This window comes from Brassica rapa, unplaced genomic scaffold (assembly GCF_000309985.2).
Source record: "Brassica rapa cultivar Chiifu-401-42 unplaced genomic scaffold, CAAS_Brap_v3.01 Scaffold0363, whole genome shotgun sequence".
In the NCBI taxonomy this organism is placed as follows: domain Eukaryota; kingdom Viridiplantae; phylum Streptophyta; class Magnoliopsida; order Brassicales; family Brassicaceae; genus Brassica; species Brassica rapa.
This window is the reverse complement of record NW_022610305.1, coordinates 17,191-36,524: the sequence shown is the minus strand read 5'-3', so window position 1 is coordinate 36,524 and position 19,334 is coordinate 17,191. Positions and strand designations below refer to the sequence as shown.

Here is a 19,334-nt window from a genome sequence, read left to right as displayed (position 1 = left end):
ATTTATTCTAAATTTTATTGCTTTTATATCAATGATAATATTACGATATATATTTAATGTATTATTTTTATTTCTAATATACTATATTTACTTAATAGTGGAAATTACATGTTTTCCACTTTTCATTTTTACCACCACTAAAAAGACATTTTCAAAAATATTTTCTTCATTAAGTGGCAAAAGACTCTTATGTCCTTGTTATTCATATATATAATAAATCATTATTTAAATAAAAAAATAAATTAAAAAAAAAATTTTGTTTTTGAATTATAGTTTTTCAAATTCGAACTTTTTTATAAATTTTTTTTTGAAACTTTTTTTTCGAATTTTTTTTTATTCTTTCTTCACATTTTTTTTTTGAAAAACGAAAATTATGTTTGAAACTATGTTTTATATTTTTTTAAGTATTTATTTATATATTTATTAGAAAACTTTCACATTCCAAAAACCTTATCCCACCCCTCAACTCTAAACCCTAAATCTAGATTACTTAACCCTAAGAGTATAATTGTCTTTTACCCTTCATTAAAAGTGATGGTAAAAGTGGTTAGTGTAAACATGAAAAGTGGTACAATGAATGTGCTATTTGTGGCAATTTCCCTACTTAATATTTATTTTTTTGTTATATTTATATTTATTTTTTCTTATATTAAGATAATTGTATAATATAATATTTCTATTTTTTATATTGTGTATTTAGTTATTATTTATTTAACTATACATTTTTCAGATAGATGTTTAATTTAGTTTTTTTTTTCATTTCTTAATTGTATATTTACTTATTCTAATTTTATTGCTTTTATATCAAATGATAAATGATGATAGACAGTTAATGTAATATTTCTATTTCTTATATTATATTTTTTAATTTATTGTTCCTTATATTGTATATTTACTAATTATTTATTTTTCTTTATACATATATATTTTTTTATTAATGTCAAGTGTCATCTATGGAGCCTCAAAAGCTCATTTTTGTTAGTATAGATTCATATATTTTATATTTAGTTATTTTAATATTATAATAAATGTTTAATCTAATATTTTATGTTGTATATTTACTTATTATATTTCACTATGCATTTTTCAGATATATGCTCAATTTAGTTTTCCATTTTTATATTGTATATTTACTTATTGTTTATCTCTATTATTGTATATTTATTTATTCTAAATTTCTTTTTTATATCAATGATAATATTACGATATATATTTAATGTAATATTTTTATTTCTTATATACTATATTTACTTAATATTTATTTTTTCTAATATTTCATTTATTTATTCTAATATTACGATAATTATAAAATATAATATTTCTATTTTTATGTTGTGTATTTAGTTATTATTTATTTCACTATACATTTTTCAGATAGATTTTTAATTTAGTTTTTTTTTCATTTCTTAATTGTATCAAATGATAAATTATGATAGAAGTTTAATGTAATATTTATATTTCTTATATTGTATATTTACTTTTAATTTATTTTTCCTTATATTGTATATTTACTTATTATTGTTTAATGTAATAATTCTATTTCTTATATTGTATATTTACTTATTATTTATTTTTCTTTATATGTATATTTATTTTTTATTAATGACACGTGTCATCTTTTAGCAATATTTCTATTTCTTATAATGTATATTTACTTTTCATTTATTTTTTCTTATATTGTATATTTACCTATTATTGTTTAATGTAATATTTCTATTTCTTATATTGCATATTTACTTATTATTTATTTTTCTTTATATGTATATTTATTTTTTTTTTTTTGTTAATGCCACGTGTGATTTTTTAGAAAACATTTTTACCGCTGATGTCGACGTCCTATGGAGCCTCACTTATTATTGTTTAATGTAATAATTTTTTTTTATATTGTATATTTACTTATTATTTTTTTTTATATGTATATTTATTTTTTATTTTTTACTAATGACACGTGTCATCTTTACAAAATATTTTTTTCGCTGATGTGGACGCTCTATTGAGCCTCAAAAGCTCTATTTTATTAGTATAGATACATTTTTTCAGATAGATGTTTAATATAATTTTTTATTTTTTATTATATATTTATTTATTCTAATTTTCTTGCTTTTATATTAGATGATAAATTATTATAGATGTTTAATGTAATATTTCTATTTCTTATAATGTATATTTACTTTTCATTTATTTTTCCTTATATTGTATATTTACCTATAAATGTTTAATGTAATATTTCTATTTCTTATGTTGTATATTTACTTATTATTTATTTTTCTTTCTATGTATATTTACTTTTTATTTTTTGTTAATGCCAAAATGTCATTTTTAGAAGAATTTTTTACCGCTGATGTGGACGCCCTATGGAGCCTCAAAAGCTTCCTTTTATTAGTATAGATTTTCCTCTTAAAAAGTGTCTTTTGTGTTGTGAAATCTTTTTATTTTATGTATGTTAAATCAAATGATATTAAGGATGCTCAAAATACAATGGAACCATTCATAGAATTGTTAATATTCTCCACCCATTTTGTAATAACATAGGGGTTGTTTGTTTCACCATTTGTCATCTCCATCCAAATGATTTATTTGTATGATCTATTCAAATGATTCATTCAGATTTTTGTGATTAATTGTTTGTCCATCCTCATAGCTCATATAGATGAATCATTTATATGGATCTTATGTTTGTTTTTTTTATTTTCATTTCCATTCAAATGATTTTAGTAAACAAATTACCAAAATACTCTTGTGTTGATTTAATCATATGTTTTATATTAATTTTAACTATATTACATTTAATTATTTAGTTTAATATATTTACATTAGAATTATTTCAAAATTAACGAGTTTTCTTTTTGCGGTTTGGGCGGGAAAAAAAGTTTTTTTGGTTTTAGCGAGAAAACACATTTTTCGATTTTGGCGAAAAACGAGATTTTTTCGGTTCTGGGCGGGAAAACGAGATTTTTTTTGGTTTTGGCGGGAAAATACAAATTTTCAATTTTGGTGAGAAAATACGTTTTTGCGGTTTTGGCGGAAAAACACGTTTTTGGCAGGAAAACACGTCTTTTGCGGTTTTGGAGATAAAAATGTTTTTTGCAATTTTCGCGGGAAAATAAAATTTTTCGGTTTTGGCGAGAAAATAAGATATTTTGTTATTGGCGGTAAAACGCGTTTTTGCGGTTTTGGCGGAAAACGCGTTTTTGGCGGGGAAAACTTGTTTTTGCGGTTTTAGCGGGAAAACACGTTTTTGGCAAGAAAACGCCTTTTTGCGTATTTTGCGGTTTTGCGGGAAACGAGATTTTTCGGTTTTGGCGGGAAAATGAGATTTTTCAGCTTTGGCGGGAAAATGAGATTTTCGGTTTTAGTAGGAAAACACGTTTTTTTTTTTGTTTTGGCGGGAAAACACGTTTTTTTGCAATTTTGGCGGAAAAAACGGGTTTTTGTGTTTTGGTCGAAAAATGTGTTTTGGAGTGTTGGCGTGAAAAGAAGTTTTTTGTGATTTTGGCATGAAAACATGTTTTTCGGTTTTTGCGGAAAACACGTTTTTGCAATTTTAACGGGAAAACACGTTTTTGCAATTTTGCGGGAAAATGCATTTTTGAGGTTTTGGCGTAAAAAAATAGTTTTTAGGTTTTCGCGGAAAAGCCCATTCACAAACTTAGCCCATATGGATCGCTGATTCCTTTAATGAAACGCTGTGTTTCGAGGAGGCGGGACACGTGTTGACTCCTCGTGAAGCGACTTTCCTAAGTGGAATCCTAGGTGGCAGCCTCAGGAGAGAGCAAAACACTCTTTTATATATAAAGAAACAGTTTGTTCTCTTCTCCTTAGGACACCTAGGATTCCACCTAGATAAGTCGAGCTTTGTGAGCACGACACGTGTCCAACCATCCCAAAAACTAGCATTTCATTTAAGTTACAGATCATAACTTTGTGACACCTCCTCTCCTCCTCTGCCTCTCTCCTACGTGAAGTTATTAAGCACCGTGATGCCTCCTCTCCTACTTCGTGACAGCTCCGCTCCTCTCCGGCTATTACGTCTCTACTCTTCCCGTCTCTCTCTCTCGCTCTCCACGTCTGTTCTTCTATTCCCTCGGATCTCTGCTCCATGTCTCTCCACCATCAGGAGATCTCTTCTCATGTCTCTCCATCTCCACTACCGTTTCTATCAATTAATGGTAATGAATCCCCTCCTCCTTTTTAGATCTACAAATTATTTACTTTCTCATCATCTCTTCTGTGTGGCTTTGATTTTGGTGAAGTTTGAATAATCGAAGTGTGAAGACGAACCAGAGGATCGATACGGTGTAGAGGAGCAGAGAGGAGTGTGGAGGAAGAGAGGAGAGGCTGTATGGAGGATTACCACCGTCGAATAGACAAATCTGGGTTTTGTTTGAGTTTTATTAGATCTGAATTTTGCTCTTAGTTGAAACTCTTGATGAATATTATTTCTATTTTTGTAGGTTTGTGATTTGAAGATGATGGGTTATATATAGTTTATATAGGCTAGAAAAAGACCATGGTAAGGATTTGCCATGAAGTTTGATTCTGATTTTTTCTCTTTTTTTGGTAGATGAAGTGGATGGAAAGGATTTGCCATGAAAGTTGAATCTTATTCTGTTTACTTAATAGCTTTCTTTAGGAGACAAACTTCGTTTTAAATTGTAAAGTTTACTGTTTTATCCAATGTTTCTGACTTTAGCTGTGTAGAGAAGGAGTGATCTTTCGATGTGTTTTAAAGTTCAGCTTTTTAATGTTGTTCAGGTTGAGTGATATGTTTTGTGGTTCACGGCAGGAGAGAGTGATATACAGAAAAACTGGAAAATGGAAAGCGTAGCCATACCAGAGCAATTGATCAAACTCCTCCCTGTTGCAGAGCCTGGAATATTTGATCTGGTGGGTTATATCATCTTCCCGTGGAAGGAATCCATACCAGAGCGTCTTCTACAACGGAAACATTGAGGTAGTTATGCAAGGCAAATGTGGAGAGGCATGGACTTCGAGAAGACGGATGTGATGCACTTGTAAAACTGGTCACAGTCACGATTCGAAATGCCTAGCTTGTTGGGAGGAAGAAAAATATGATTAAAATTCTTGAAATCATTATTGGCAAATTACTCAAGGGCTAGATAGTGTATAGGCAATAATTCAAAATTGAAAGTTTGTAGGGCGTTAATTTCTATCCTAGACACAAAAAAATCATACAAAAAATAATAATCTAGATTACAAGTAAAATACGGGCGGGCCGACTCTAGTTATATATATGTTTCAGTTTTGGTGTTCCCATGGCTGTCGCTTTTAGTTCTATCTTTTGTTTGTGATGTTGAAATATAGTCATGCACTTGTAATCTTATATATACAGATAGTTGAGAGGAAGAGTCAAGAACACAAAATGGACAACGTTAGGAATGTATTCAATTACCATTAATTTTCAACATATTTCATATAGTAGTATGGTAAATAATAATTGACTGTAATATTTTGGTAATTGTTCAATTACCATTAATTTTGAATATATCTCAAATTAGTAGTCAAGGAATAAAAAGGTTGACTAGACTATACATTTTGTTGTGGTAGTATATTAAATATATTTGTTGTTCTAATTATTAAGTCTAATGTTTATTTATTATCGTATTTTAGTATAGGTTTACTATTTTCATAACACCCATGTTTAGTCAGAGACAAGAAAATCCGTACCAAGCTACGAAAGACCCAACATTCGAGGGAAATCAAGAAAGACAATAAATAAATGTACGTGTGAATTTAAAGTTTAAGCATCATAAAATAAACGATGAAGAAAACTTCTCCACATCAACTTTATGAAAATTAATGTACCTATAGCTTGACGTGTATGCCAATGATAATCCAGTTAAATATGACGATTTATCTAAGTATAGCTTGTTGTTTCCAAACGAGCAACTTGAGACTGAAATTGAAGCTAGTCGTTCCTTGATTCAGTCAGATACAGAGCAACATCATATACCACACAGCAAAGAGTCTGTGCAAGAAAAGGTTTGTCTTTTTCCGCTTCACTTTTTTTTTTGAATGAATGTTAAATTTATTCATCACAAAAACCTATTTTACAATCAATGCATCGTTTGTGTGGAAAAGAAATAGAAACTAGGAAACTATTACAAACTCACAAACCTATTTTAAATTTATCCGATTCAGTTCTCTTTAGTTGCTTTGATCCTTAAGAAACTTACATTAACCATAGTTATCTGAAAACCACCCGCTCTTAATTTCACATATGCCTTCATAGTATGATCTAATAATGATATGACTATCTCTATTTATGGTAGAAAATTCTCTCACAAGAAAATAAGATTCAGAGGTTTGATGAGCAGGTTCAAGATCTAAGGAGGCAGTTGGTTCAATGCAGGAATGAAAATCAGGTTGAGTTGATGGAGCTAGTAACTGAGTTGATCAGCTGCCACTAAGTTGTCTCTAGTCCATTCTTACAGGCACATTGTTTTTCCCTAGCACATGTTCCACATGTGGTTTATTTCTTTCCAGTTAAAAACATATGTTAAATCATAATGCTTCAAGACTGAGACATCAGGGGCTGCTGGACTGGGATGGACTAACAAAACTTCAAGAGAAACTCAGAGATTTTCAAGCTCCACTAACTTTGTTATGTCACCACTTATGGCAGAAGGTTTAGCGATGAGGGAAGCGATTAGGAAGAGTAAGGAACTGGGGATCCGGTGACTAAGATGTGAATCAGACTCCTCACAGCTGATCAAAGCACTTAATTAATATCTACTGAGCCTTTGGAGATTTGTGGGATAATCTCAGATATTAGAATAGATGCTAGCTCTTTTGATGCTATTTCTTTCTGTTGGATTCCTCGAGAGAGGAATTATGATGCTGATTTCTTAGCTAAGGAGGCCTTACGCCATGTAACAACGGATTTAATCAATTTTGTTTTTAATCAATGAAGTTGCTTTCCAAAAAAAATAAATCATGCTTCAAGAATTACCTATTTGATGGCTAGAATCAATTGCCAACTAATTTGATGCACTATGAGATATTGATCTTATTGGATATGATTGACAGAATATGGCAGCATGGTTTCTAAATTAATATCTGGTCCAGGGTTATCAAAATGAATTTTCCATATGAATATCATACCTATTGATCCGAGCCACATGCGTACTTTTTTCTTGAGTGCTTGCTTGCTGTCTCGACCTTTTACCTTAGATATTTCAATAGATTTGGACATTGGAGAATTTGGTTTTTCCCCCGGGAACACTGTTAGAGGTAGTTGAAAACTTGTACATAGTCTGGCTAGAGATATTATAAAGGGAAGAACGAATTTGCTAGAAGATGAAACGTTTCACCTAAGTATATCCATGTCAAAGTTCAGTGGACACTTTACATATAAACCTTCATGAACACATTATGTTGTGTCTGTCTCTGAATATCTCTCAGTAGATATAGGTAAGTAGTTGCAATATCCTTCTGAAACTTTTTTAGAAGCATATTTTTTTTTTGACTGGGGAACGCCCATAGCTTTCTCTGCATAAAGGTTTTACAGTAGAAGGGCATTTTTTTCACCCTACTGAATCCTCATGAGTACTGTATTCTGAATCACATGTTTGGTGTGTGCAGATTGAAGCTTTCTCTCACACACTTCACAGGCTTGAAATGTTAATCAAGATTCTTTAATCAACCTAATACCCCAAAAGCCTTGTTTATAAACACTGCGCACTTGAAAGTTCTGTGTACTTTGAAGAAGCAATCAAAGAAGAGTGGTCCTTATAGATGTCCTTATAGGTGTACTACATCAAGTATGTGTATCTAAGAATGCTATTGGAATCTTGGGGTGTAATTCTACTCTCTCTCTATCTCTCTTCTCGTTGGTTTCATTTATCATTACACTGAAAGCGTTGGACTAATGAGTGAAGTCAATAACTTGGACAGGACACACACTTCAACAAATCTCTTGAAATTGTAGTTACTGAGTAATTTGTATTCTTCATGTATATGCTTAAAAAAGTTTCACTACGTAGCAAGCAACCAAAGATCCAGCGGTCGGGGAAAATCAAGAAAGACAACAATGAATCTTACGTGTGAAATTAAGGTTTAAGCATCATAAAAGAAACGTTGGAGAAACTTTTTCCATATCAAATTATTCATGAAAATTAATGTACCTATAGTTTGACATGCATGCCAATGATAATCTCAGTTAAATACGATGCTTTATCAAAATATAGCTTATTCTTAAAGAATTTGCTATGTTGAACCCTAGAAAACATATAGTGTTACATACGAGATGAGCTCTTCAATGATTGAAAGGGAAAACATTGCATTAATTTAGGTTAACATATGCAAACAAAGACACAAGTTTAAGACACAACAAGAAACAAAAACAAAAAAAAACAAGAAACATGACCAAAGCAACAAAAACTAGAAATATGAAACGAGAATGCAAAGACACAACAGTAACAACTTTATTCCAAGACACATTAATTTTATTATTCGACGGCTAGCTGCTTCATTAGGCATTGTCCGCACCATCAGACTCGCTGCTCTCTCCTTCATAGGTCTTCATCTCCCCATCGTCATCCTCAAGAAATGGCTCATTGCCACTCGTATTCGGATGTTGCTTACGTAACTCTCTATCATAATACACAATTTTCTTACTTGTATATGACTTTAACTTCTCAATCTCGGTTTGAGAAAGATCAGCAATCATTCTACTACCATTTTTGATTTGGAGCATGAGATTATCCATCTTCAACTCCTCGATAGCCTTCCGAGAAAGCTCTAGTTTCTTCTCGATCTCCTTGGTAATGGTCTTGATGAATGATGACTCTTCATCATCCGCCTTCATGTTCCTCTCGGTTTCCGGTAATGCGTTATAGCAGTCGATGAGAGATTGAGCCTCCTCCAGAGATGGCCACGCCACCAGCTTACCATTTTTACGGTTGTAAAAGACCAAACATGCACTCATATCACAAACGATGGTTAGTTCTTCAGCCATTTGAATCAATTCTTTCATTCTCCGCTGGCAAACAGTAGCTCTTCTCTTTCGTTCCTCGACCCAAGCCAACTTCACTTTTGGTCTTCCCATGGCTGTCGCTTTTAGTTCTATCTTTTATTTGTGATGTTGAAATATAGTCATGCACTTGCAATCTTATATATATAGAGAGAGTCGAGAGGAAGAGTCAAGAACACAAAATGGACTACTTTGGGAATGTATTCAATTACCATTAAATTTCAACATATTTCATATAGTAGTATGGTAAATAATAATTTGACTGTATTATTTTAGTAATTGTTCAAGTACCATTAATTTTGAATATATCTCAAATTAGTAGTCTAGGAATAAAAAGTTTGACTATACTGAGTGTCTACCTGGTGACCACTGAATGAAAGGGAATGATGAATTTATTACTATTTCTAATTATTTTTACCATTTATAAGAAATAATTTTTCTTTTTTATTCTTCTCATTCCTTTTATTCTAGAGGAATATAGAACAAATTTGTTTCTCATTAAAATCGGTAAGGAATAATCTTTCTTTTCTTCCTATAATTTTATTTCTCTACATTTTTCTCCTACTCATTCCTAGTGTTCCTATAGTGGTTACCAGTTTGACCCTAAATATTTTGTTGTGGTAGTATATTAAATATATTGGTTTTTCTAATTATTAAGTCTATTTTTTTTATTATCGTATTTTAGTATCTCCTATATATTAAAAGAGAAACATTTGTAATTAATGCGTTCACACTATATTTTCTATGTTATAGCTTCACATTGATTTCAATTTGAGTATGCTGACGTGTCGGCCTCACAATCATTTAACAATTAATGCATTCACACACTAATTTTTTAACTCTACCGCAAATAATTTAATGTGCTCACACACTATTTATTTGATTAACTCATCTGGATCTGAAACTGAATCGAACTAGATTTGAAAGTAATACTAAACACAAACTAAAACGATTCAGTATATTCAGATGGATTAAAAGTTTAATATCTAGATAACCAGAATCGAATCTAATCCAAAATAAAATATTTTGGATACCAAAATATCTAAATCTCAATTATATATTTAAATATATTAATTATTTTAAATTTTATATTCATTAGATATTCAAAAATATGAAAGTATCTCAAAATTATCAACATAGACACAAGTAAATATCTAAAAATAACAGTAAATGTTAAAAATACTGATAATATTTATTTGTTCTCCATCCAAATATTTAAATTGAATGAATTTTTATGTAAATTTAAATAGTTAGTCTTACATTATTAATTTTTTTATGTTTTATATTATTTTATTTTTGGATTTTGAGCATTTAAGTATATTTATATTTTTGTTAAAAAATACCTGATTAAAATGGATATCCGAACTCGAATCCGAACTGAACCCGCAAAGATTCGAAACCAAATCTAAACCAAAATTTGTAAATATCTGAATAAGATTTAAATATCTAACTCTAAAAGTGTGAAATCCCGATAGATCAACTGAATTCGAACATATATATGAATATTTATTCCAAAAAAGCTATATGACAAATCTTTTAGTACAACATACTATAAATAATCTAATAAACTATTTTACTCCGCTCACATCGCGAGTTACTGCCTAGTAGGTTACTATTTTCATAACACGCACGTTTAGTCAGAGACAAGAAAATCCGTAACAAGCAACGAAAGATCCAGCGTTCGAGGGAAATCAAGAATGGCAATAAACGATGAAGAAAACTTCTCCATATAAGAAAACTTTAGTCGTTCCTTGATTCAATCAGATTAAGAGCAACATCATATACTACATGGCAAAGAGTCTGTGCAAGAAAAGGTTTGTCTTTATCCGTTTCACTTCTCTTTAGCTGCTTTGATTCTGAGGAAACTTACATTAACCATAGTTATCTGAAAACCACCCACTCTTAGTTTCACATATGCCTTCATAGTATGATCTAATAATGATATGACTATCTCTATTTATGGCAGAGAATTTTCTCACAAGAAAATAAGATTCAAAGGCTTAATTACCAGGTCCAAGATCTAAGGAGGCAGTTGGTTCAATGCAGGAATGAAAATCAGGTTAAGTTGACGGAGCTAGTAACTGAGCTTGATCAGCTGCCACTACGTGGTGTCTAGTCCATTTTTACAGGGACATTGTTTTCCCCTAGCACATGTTCCACATGTGGTTTATTTCTTTCCTATTAAAAACATATGTTAAATCGTGCTTCAAGACTGAAACATCAGGGGCTGCTAGACTGGGATGGACTATCAAAACTTCAAGAGAGACTCAGAGATTTTCAATCTCCACTAACTTTGTTATGTCACCACTAATGGCAGAAGGTTTTGCGATGAGGGAAGCGATTAAGAAGATTAATGCTATTGGAATCTTTGGGGTGTAATTCTACTCTCTCTATCCCTCTCCACTTTGGCTTTCTTTTATCATTACACTGAAAGCGTTGGACTAATGGGTGGGAGTGAATAACTTGGACACTTATGGGAAAACTAGGAATGGCAAATAAACCGCAGCCCACGGGCTGGGCCCGTAGAAGACCCATGCGGGGCGGGTTTGGGTAGAGATATTGAGGCCCATTTGTGAGCGGGTGTCGCGGGTTAAGTCTCATGTGGGTTTGGGCCTTTGCGGTTTGGACTATCGCGGGTCTTGCGGGGCAGAAAGAACCCGCACCACTTCCTGTTTTGTTTTGTTTCCACCTGAAAAAAAAGAGAGATCACAAAAATGGCGATTCATGTTCTCCACGACTCCACCGAGTCACCGTCGAGCACCAGAGGAGCATCACCACCAACCGGTTCTTCTTCTCTTTGATTAAGGCCACCACCGGAGCTTCTCTTCTTCGTCGAACCACCAGTGAAGCTTCTCTCCGTTTTCTTTCCACCCCCATAGCTTCTCTTCTTGGAGATCCCACCACCGGAGCTGAGGTGGATTCTTCGTCTGGACTTACCTAGAAACCTCGTACAGAAACTCTTTCGTTTAAGACAGGTCCGTGATCTCTTCAGCTAAAATATTTTATTTTGATGATTCGATCGAACCATTGAGTTACATGATTAAGAGATTTGTAAATGTGTTTCAGGTTAAAAAAGAGAAGGGCATGTGACTTATGACGGTGATGAACTACAAAGAAGCCAACTTAAAAGGGTAAATAGCTCTTCTGTTAATTCTTGGTTAGGACAAGAACTGTTTTTTAAGAAGCTGATGTTGTCTGTTTGAAGGTGGCAGCCAAGGAGTCCTTGAATGTAGGAGATAGAATTTACCTTCCTTTCTCTGTGGGCAATGATGCGTTTCTGTTAAGTCCTACTTTATATGGAAGAAGTTTGTTTGCTTCGTTTCTGTTAAGTCCTAGTAGTGCACATGCTGTTATTAAGTTACAGTATTGAGTTGAGAGCCGTCCTCGTTCAAGAAAACATGTGGAAACATAATCTTCTCACCACAACGAAACATCATCTTTTTTACTACCCGCGGGTTTGGGTACCGCGGGTCATGGCGGGCTGACCCGCAAAGATCCACATGAGATAGAGACCGCAGCGGGGCGGGTGGTACCAATTGCCATCCCTAGGAAGACCAGCGTCTGCAAAAAATAGGACACACACACTCTAAAACAAATCTCATGAAATTGTAGATACTGAGTAATTTGTGGTCTTAATGTAAATGCTAAAAAGAAAAAAAAAATGCTACGTAGTAAGCAGCCAAAGATCCAGCGTTCGAGGGAAAATCAAGAAAGACAATAATAAATATTACGTGTGAATTTAAGGTTTAAGCATCATACAAGAAACGATGAGAAAAACTTTTCCATACAAACTATTCATGAAAATTAATGTGTATATATATTGCTTATTGTTCTCAAACAATTTGCTTTATGTTGAGCTCTAGAAAAACAGTGTTAAATACGGGATGAGCTCTTTAATGATTGCAAAGGGAAAACATTGCATTATTTAGATTAACATATGCAAACAAAGACACATGTTTAAGACACAACAAGAAACAAAAAACAGGAAACATGACCAAAGCAACAAAAACTAGAAATATGAAACGAGAATGCAAAGACACAACAATAACAACTTTATTCCAAGACACATTAATTTTATTATTCGACGGCTAGCTGCTTCATTAGGCATCGTCCGCACCACCAGACTTGCTGCTCTCTCCTTCACAGGTCTTCTTCATCTCATCCTCCTTATCAGATGGATCCTTGATCCACTTATCCATCAAATAGACACTTCCCCCCTGTATCATTGGGAATGGTGCCTTTGGGATCTCACCCATAAGAGTTTGGAACTTCTTACTTGCATATGACTTTAACTTCTCAGTCTCGGTTTGAGAAAGGTCATCAAGCATTCTACCATTTTGGATCTGGAGCATGAGATGATCCATCTCCAACTCCTCGACAGCCAACTTCAGTTTTGGTGTTCCCATGGCTGTCGCTTTTAGTTTTATCTTTTATTTGTTTTGTGATGTTGAAATATAGTCATGCACTTGTAATCTTATATATACAGATAGTTGAGAGGAAGAGTCAAGAACACAAAATGGACAACGTTAGGAATGTATTCAATTACCATTAATTTTCAACATATTTCATATAGTAGTATGGTAAAAAATAATTTGACTGTAATATTTTGGTAATTGTTCAATTACCATTAATTTTGAATATATCTCAAATTAGTAGTCTAGGAATAAAAAGGTTGACTAGACTATATATTTTGTTGTGGTAGTATATTAAATATATTTGTTGTTCTAATTATTAAGTCTAATGGTTATTTATTATCGTATTTTAGAATAGGTTTACTATTTTCATAACACCCACGTTTAGTCAGAGACAAGAAAATCCGTAGCAAGCTAAAAAAGATCCAGCGTTCGAGGGAAATCAAGAATGAGAATAAATAAATGTACATGTGAATTTAAAGTTTAAGCATCATAAAATAAACGATGAAAAAAACTTCTCCATATCAACTTTATGAAAATTAATGTACCTATAGTTTGACGTGCATGCCAATGATAATCCAGTTAAATATGACGATTTATCTAAGTATAGCTTGTTGTTTCCAAACGAGCAACTTGAGACTGAAATTGAAGCTAGTCGTTCCTTGATTCAGTCAGATAAAGAGCAACATCATATACCACACGGCAAAGAGTATGTGCAAGAAAAGGTTTGTCTTTATCCGTTTCACTTTTTTTTGGAATAAATGTTAAATTTATTAATCACAAAAGCCTATTTTACAATCAATGCATCGTTTGTGTGGTAAAGAAATAGAAATTAGGAAACTATTACAAACTCGCAAACCTATTTTACATTTATCCGATTCACTTCTCTTTAGTTGCTTTGATTCTTAAGAAACTTACATTAACCATAGTTATCTGAAAACCACCCGCTCTTAATTTCACATATGCCTTCATAGTATGATCTAATAATGATATGACTATCTCTATTTATGGCAGAAAATTCTCTCACAAGAAAATAACACTCAGAGGTTTAATGAGCAGGTCCAAGATCCAAGGAGGCAGTTGGGTCAATCAGTGCCGGTCTTGGACCCATTCCTACTATTCATATGTATGGGCCCATAACTTTTTTAACTCTTTGGGACTAATTTTTCATTGTTGTTAACTTGATATCCAAGTGTATAAAACTTGTAGAATTATTTTAAAACAAAAAAAAACTAGATCTTAAATATTTCATTATTTAATATGGAATGAATAAAAGATAACGATAACTAATCAAACTTCAATAAACAAGACTTAAAGGAAAATAAAACTAAAAAACATAGATTTGTTATTAACTTTTTTGTTATTTAGTCATCATTTTAACTAGATCCTTTCTCCGCGCTACGCGCGGATAATATATTTAAATTTATTACATTTATCATTTTTATTTGTATGTAAATTCTTGTATATTAAATTATATATAACTAATTTTAAATTTGATTTTTTTTATATTTTAAGTTTGAAGTAAGTATTTCTAGTATATGTAACACAATTAACTAATAAAATATGAAGAATCAAGTCCGAGATTTTAGAGTTACGTAAATAATATATAATTATGTATAGAACATAAATTATCATAGTTTAAAAGATCGAAATCTCATTTCAAATAAATTCACAAAAAGAAAAAGTACTTCAATAACCTACTTAAAATATAAAACCCCCTTTTCAAAAAAAGATACTTAATAATATTTTTTACGTGTAATAGTTAAAAACTGAAAATTGAATATCGATCTAGAATATTATTTTAATATATCTAATGGTAAAATATTAATTGTAATAAACAAATTTTGATAAATCCTAAACACTAAACCTTAAACCCTAAACTCTTTGATAAATCCTAAACCCTTAGGTAAAATATAAAAAATAAATAAAAAAATAGTAGCTGCTGTAAGAAAAGAATTTTTTAATGTTGTTAAAGCCGTTCATACTAAACCCTAAACCCTAAACCCTAAACCCTAAACTCTAAACCCTTGGGTAAATCCTAAACCCATGGATAAACTCATAACCGTTGGAATATCTCTTTACCCAAGGGTTTAGGATTTATCCAAGGGTTTAGGGTTTCATGTTTAGGGTTTAGGATTTAGTGTTTAATATGAACAGCTTTAACAATATGAAAAAATCATCTTTTATTGTTATTATTCGTTTTTTATGTATTTTATATCCTTTTATTTAAAAAAATAAATTTTAAAAATTTTGTTTCCTTTTTTGAAAAAATTTGTATATAAAATAACCAATTTTCATTGGTTGGTGAACCTATAGATTCACCTAGAGGGTGAACCCAAGAATTTCTCTTATTCTTTTCAGTCATCTTTCTTCACTTGTTTTCCTTAAAATGTTGACCATCTCATCTTGATCTACTATATTTTTAAAGTATTTATTCTATATTATAAATGCTAGAGTTTGAAAACAATAAATCCCATCAAACTAATAAATCTGTTTGATTTTTTTGCAATAACAACCGTTCATGTTTTAAGATATTAGTTTGTTTCTGGGTAGAAATAAGTAGGGAAATCATATAGTTAATTTTTGTTTGTTTGTTTTGGAAGTGATTCCATGTAGGGAAACACTTGAAATACAGATACCAGATCATAACCAAAGTTTATGTAAAAATTCTGTCTTAAACCTCTTTATCATAAAATCAGAAAAGTAACGCCGTAGAAACCTATAACACACATGTTAAACTCTTGAAAACAAAGCTCCAGGAACTCGTATGTGATAGCACGGTGACGTCTAAATAAAAGTCCACTTCGAGAAGACGGATGTGATGCACTTGTAAAACTGGTCACAGTCACGATTCGAAATGCCTAGCTTGTTGGGAGGAAGAAAAATATGATTAAAATTCTTGAATTCATTATTGGCAAATTAGTCAAGGGCTAGATAGTGTATAGGCAATAATTCAGAACTGAAAGTTTGTAGGGCGTTAATTTCTATCCTTGGAGAGGCATGGACGTCTTCATTTTTTCCGTAAACTCCATCAGTTATCGTGTGGAGTTGGCAATCGCTGACAGCACAGTTGAAGGTGCATTCGTGTGTTTTGATGGTGTGATGACTAAGCTGCATAACCTCCGAGCAAGTGAAGCCGGTCAGTGTTGGTAAGATGTGCATTAGTCTTCTTAAAGGATTATTAAATATAAATGCTAACATACATGGTGCTTTAATTCTGACGAACAGGCTGAGGAAGGAGTAAGTCCTGAGGACTCTTAGGTGCCGCTGTTTATCACAGACATGGAAGGAAAAACATTCACCTTCCAGGTCAGAGTTAGCACGTTTAACTTCACTGCACACCATTAGACCTCACCATCACCCGCATCCTTAAGGAGCATGAGCGTGTTCCAGTTCCTGACTTTGTCGTTAAGGTAAGAGTGATTTTGCGAACCTTTGATTATCTATGTATGTCTGTTAGTATGTAACACTTTCCGAATGTATCAGGGGAGAAACGATGGTGATGATGCTGACATGGCAGATGGTGGTCTGGTTCCTGTTCGTGTTGAAACTGGAGAAGGCAGTAGTGATGCAGATAAGAATACTGATGCGAAACCAGGCGATGCTTCGGCGAAGAAGAGGACCCACTCATCTACCAAGATGGCCAAGAAAGTGGATACCAGCAGTTATGGTTTCATGTTCCAAGTTTAAATACTTCTTATTTATCTGCAGTACTTTCGCACCTTTGATTATCTTTGTTTCAGTCAATAATAAAAAACTATTTCAATTTATTCCCTCTTATATAGTTTTTTCAATTCTTTTAACTGAAATAAAAGTGGAAAATCCATTAGAATTGTGATCGGATCAGATTGGGCAGGGTTTGAGTAAACTCCATTCATGCTACTCCTTTGCGTTTTTGGCTTTTGACGTTGAAATCATAACAATACTAAAAGGAAACTTTTTGTCATCCTATAACTAACTTTTGAGTAATGATATAATAGAATATTTAAATAATTAGTTACTATACAGACTTTCAGTATTATTCGAGTTATCATCTTACGTGACATTCCAACCGAAATACTCTGATTTACTAATTCCTAATATTTAGTTTTTTTTTACTATATGTTTCGGTTTAGATACAAATGACTACGGAACAAGTAAATTCATTCACAATCTTCCTAAGATTAAGAAAAATAAAGTTATAATTATATAACTAAATTGGAATTGTTGATTTATTAAAATTTTAGTTGTTTTGTAACTATTCAAATTTCAAGATTAATTGGGAGACTAACGTATGAATAATTCCACCCGGGTTTAATTTTTAGATTTTATTTTAAAATTATTTTAATACACAGGAGGAATACAAGAAAATGTTAGTAAGGAATTTATAAAATACAATCGAATCGGATCAGTTTGGGCACGGTTTGAGTAAACTACATTCATGCTACTCCTTTGAATTCACTGCGCAACGTTAATCAGGATCATGGCTTGGTGATTGTCGAAGTGGAGATTATGACCGGACCAGAAGTTTTTTTTTTTGTTTTTTTTGATAAAAATGACCGGACCAGAAGTTGGTGAACGAATATTACTCCCTAGGATACAGCTAAGCCCAACTGACAGCATACATCCTTTTAACTTCGTAGACGGCAATACCCAATCCGACTTAGCTATGCCATGACAATAAATAAAAGTCAAGGCCAAAGCCTAAAGCAAGTCAGCTTTATATCTTCCCCGGCCTGTATTTACCCATGGACAGTTTTATGTTACCATGTCTCGATTGACAACACCAGAAGGCTTAAAATATTAGACGAAAGCTCCTATAAAGACGGTGAGAAGCTGACTTGAGCAGGTCTTCTGTGTTTGAAGCTTCTTTGAGAGCCACTCTGGCTAGACTAAACTCCAGCTTGTCTATTTCACTATTTGGCACAAATCTGGATCAGAACCTGTCACATTTGACAAGTGAACAAACAGCTGGAGATTTGTCTATGGCTGGATGAGCTTCCCTGGATGTGGCAGCTATTCGGTTGGTTGATGTTCCGGAGAAGGCTCGCAAACTCCTAAACCTGTTGGAACAGGTAGTCTTAATTGACAAAGATTCATAAATTAATATACACTGTTCATATGTATCATTTCCTTTTGCTGTTTTTTTTTTGCAGTCAAAAGATCCAAGTTCCACGCACTGCCTTTGGCATCTCAGAGAGTAGCTGCGTTTGAGGACACAGTGAACAAACTTGTATATGACATCCTCATATCAAAAGTCAGGCAAAGACTCGGGGAAGTATCTTGCCTACCAATCTGGTCTTCTGTGGAGGAACAAACTGCGTTTGCTCTACCAAACTTCAGCTCATACCCTCAGGCTTACGTTACAAGCGTTGGATAATATCTCCTGACTTTACCTCAGCAGCTTGAGCCTCTAGCTGAAGGAATCTCAACCAATGGTGATTCAAACAACGAGGACGCACAGTTCTTTGCAACCGAGTGGATGTTCAAGGTAGCAGAAGGCGCAACGGCTCTGTACATGGAGCAACTGAGAGGAATCCAATACATTTCAGACCGAGGAGCACAGCAACTGTGTATAGATATAGAGTACTTGAGCAATGTGCTTGCAGCCTTGTCCATGCCGATTCCTCCTGTGCTTGCAACTTTCCAGACGTGTGTGGCTACACCAAGAGATGAGCTCAAAGATGTGATGAAATCAGACGCTGGTAGTGAACTTGATTTCCCTACGGGTAATCTTGTTTGTAAGATGCGTCGTATCAGTTTCGATTAGTCTCTGAACTCTCAAAAACATGCTTTTGTGCCCTACGAAGAGGGCCTGCTAACTAATTTGTTCGGCTGGCCATTGTCATATTTGTATTACACATTTCCAAGTTTTGATGCTATCATAGGACAAGTTTCTTTGTTTTCTTAATATAATGTAATAAAGTTATACCCCCATCTGTTTTAAA

At 32.8% G+C, this 19,334-nt stretch overlaps 2 long non-coding RNA genes across 2 annotated transcripts in view; one reads left to right on the top strand and one right to left on the bottom strand.

The window, feature by feature from the left end:
• The window catches only part of LOC117130221, a 27,283-nt gene extending 9,629 nt beyond the window's left edge, over nt 1-17,654 (bottom strand). Inside the window, exon 1 of the long non-coding RNA XR_004453665.1 lies at nt 17,452-17,654. This is a non-coding gene — a long non-coding RNA (uncharacterized LOC117130221). The remainder of the gene's footprint in view (nt 1-17,451) is intronic.
• Nucleotides 15,316-19,334, top strand: LOC117130220. Its single transcript, XR_004453664.1, has 4 exons — nt 15,316-16,556; nt 16,636-16,820; nt 16,894-18,461; nt 18,543-19,334. It is a non-coding gene; the product is annotated as an uncharacterized LOC117130220 (long non-coding RNA).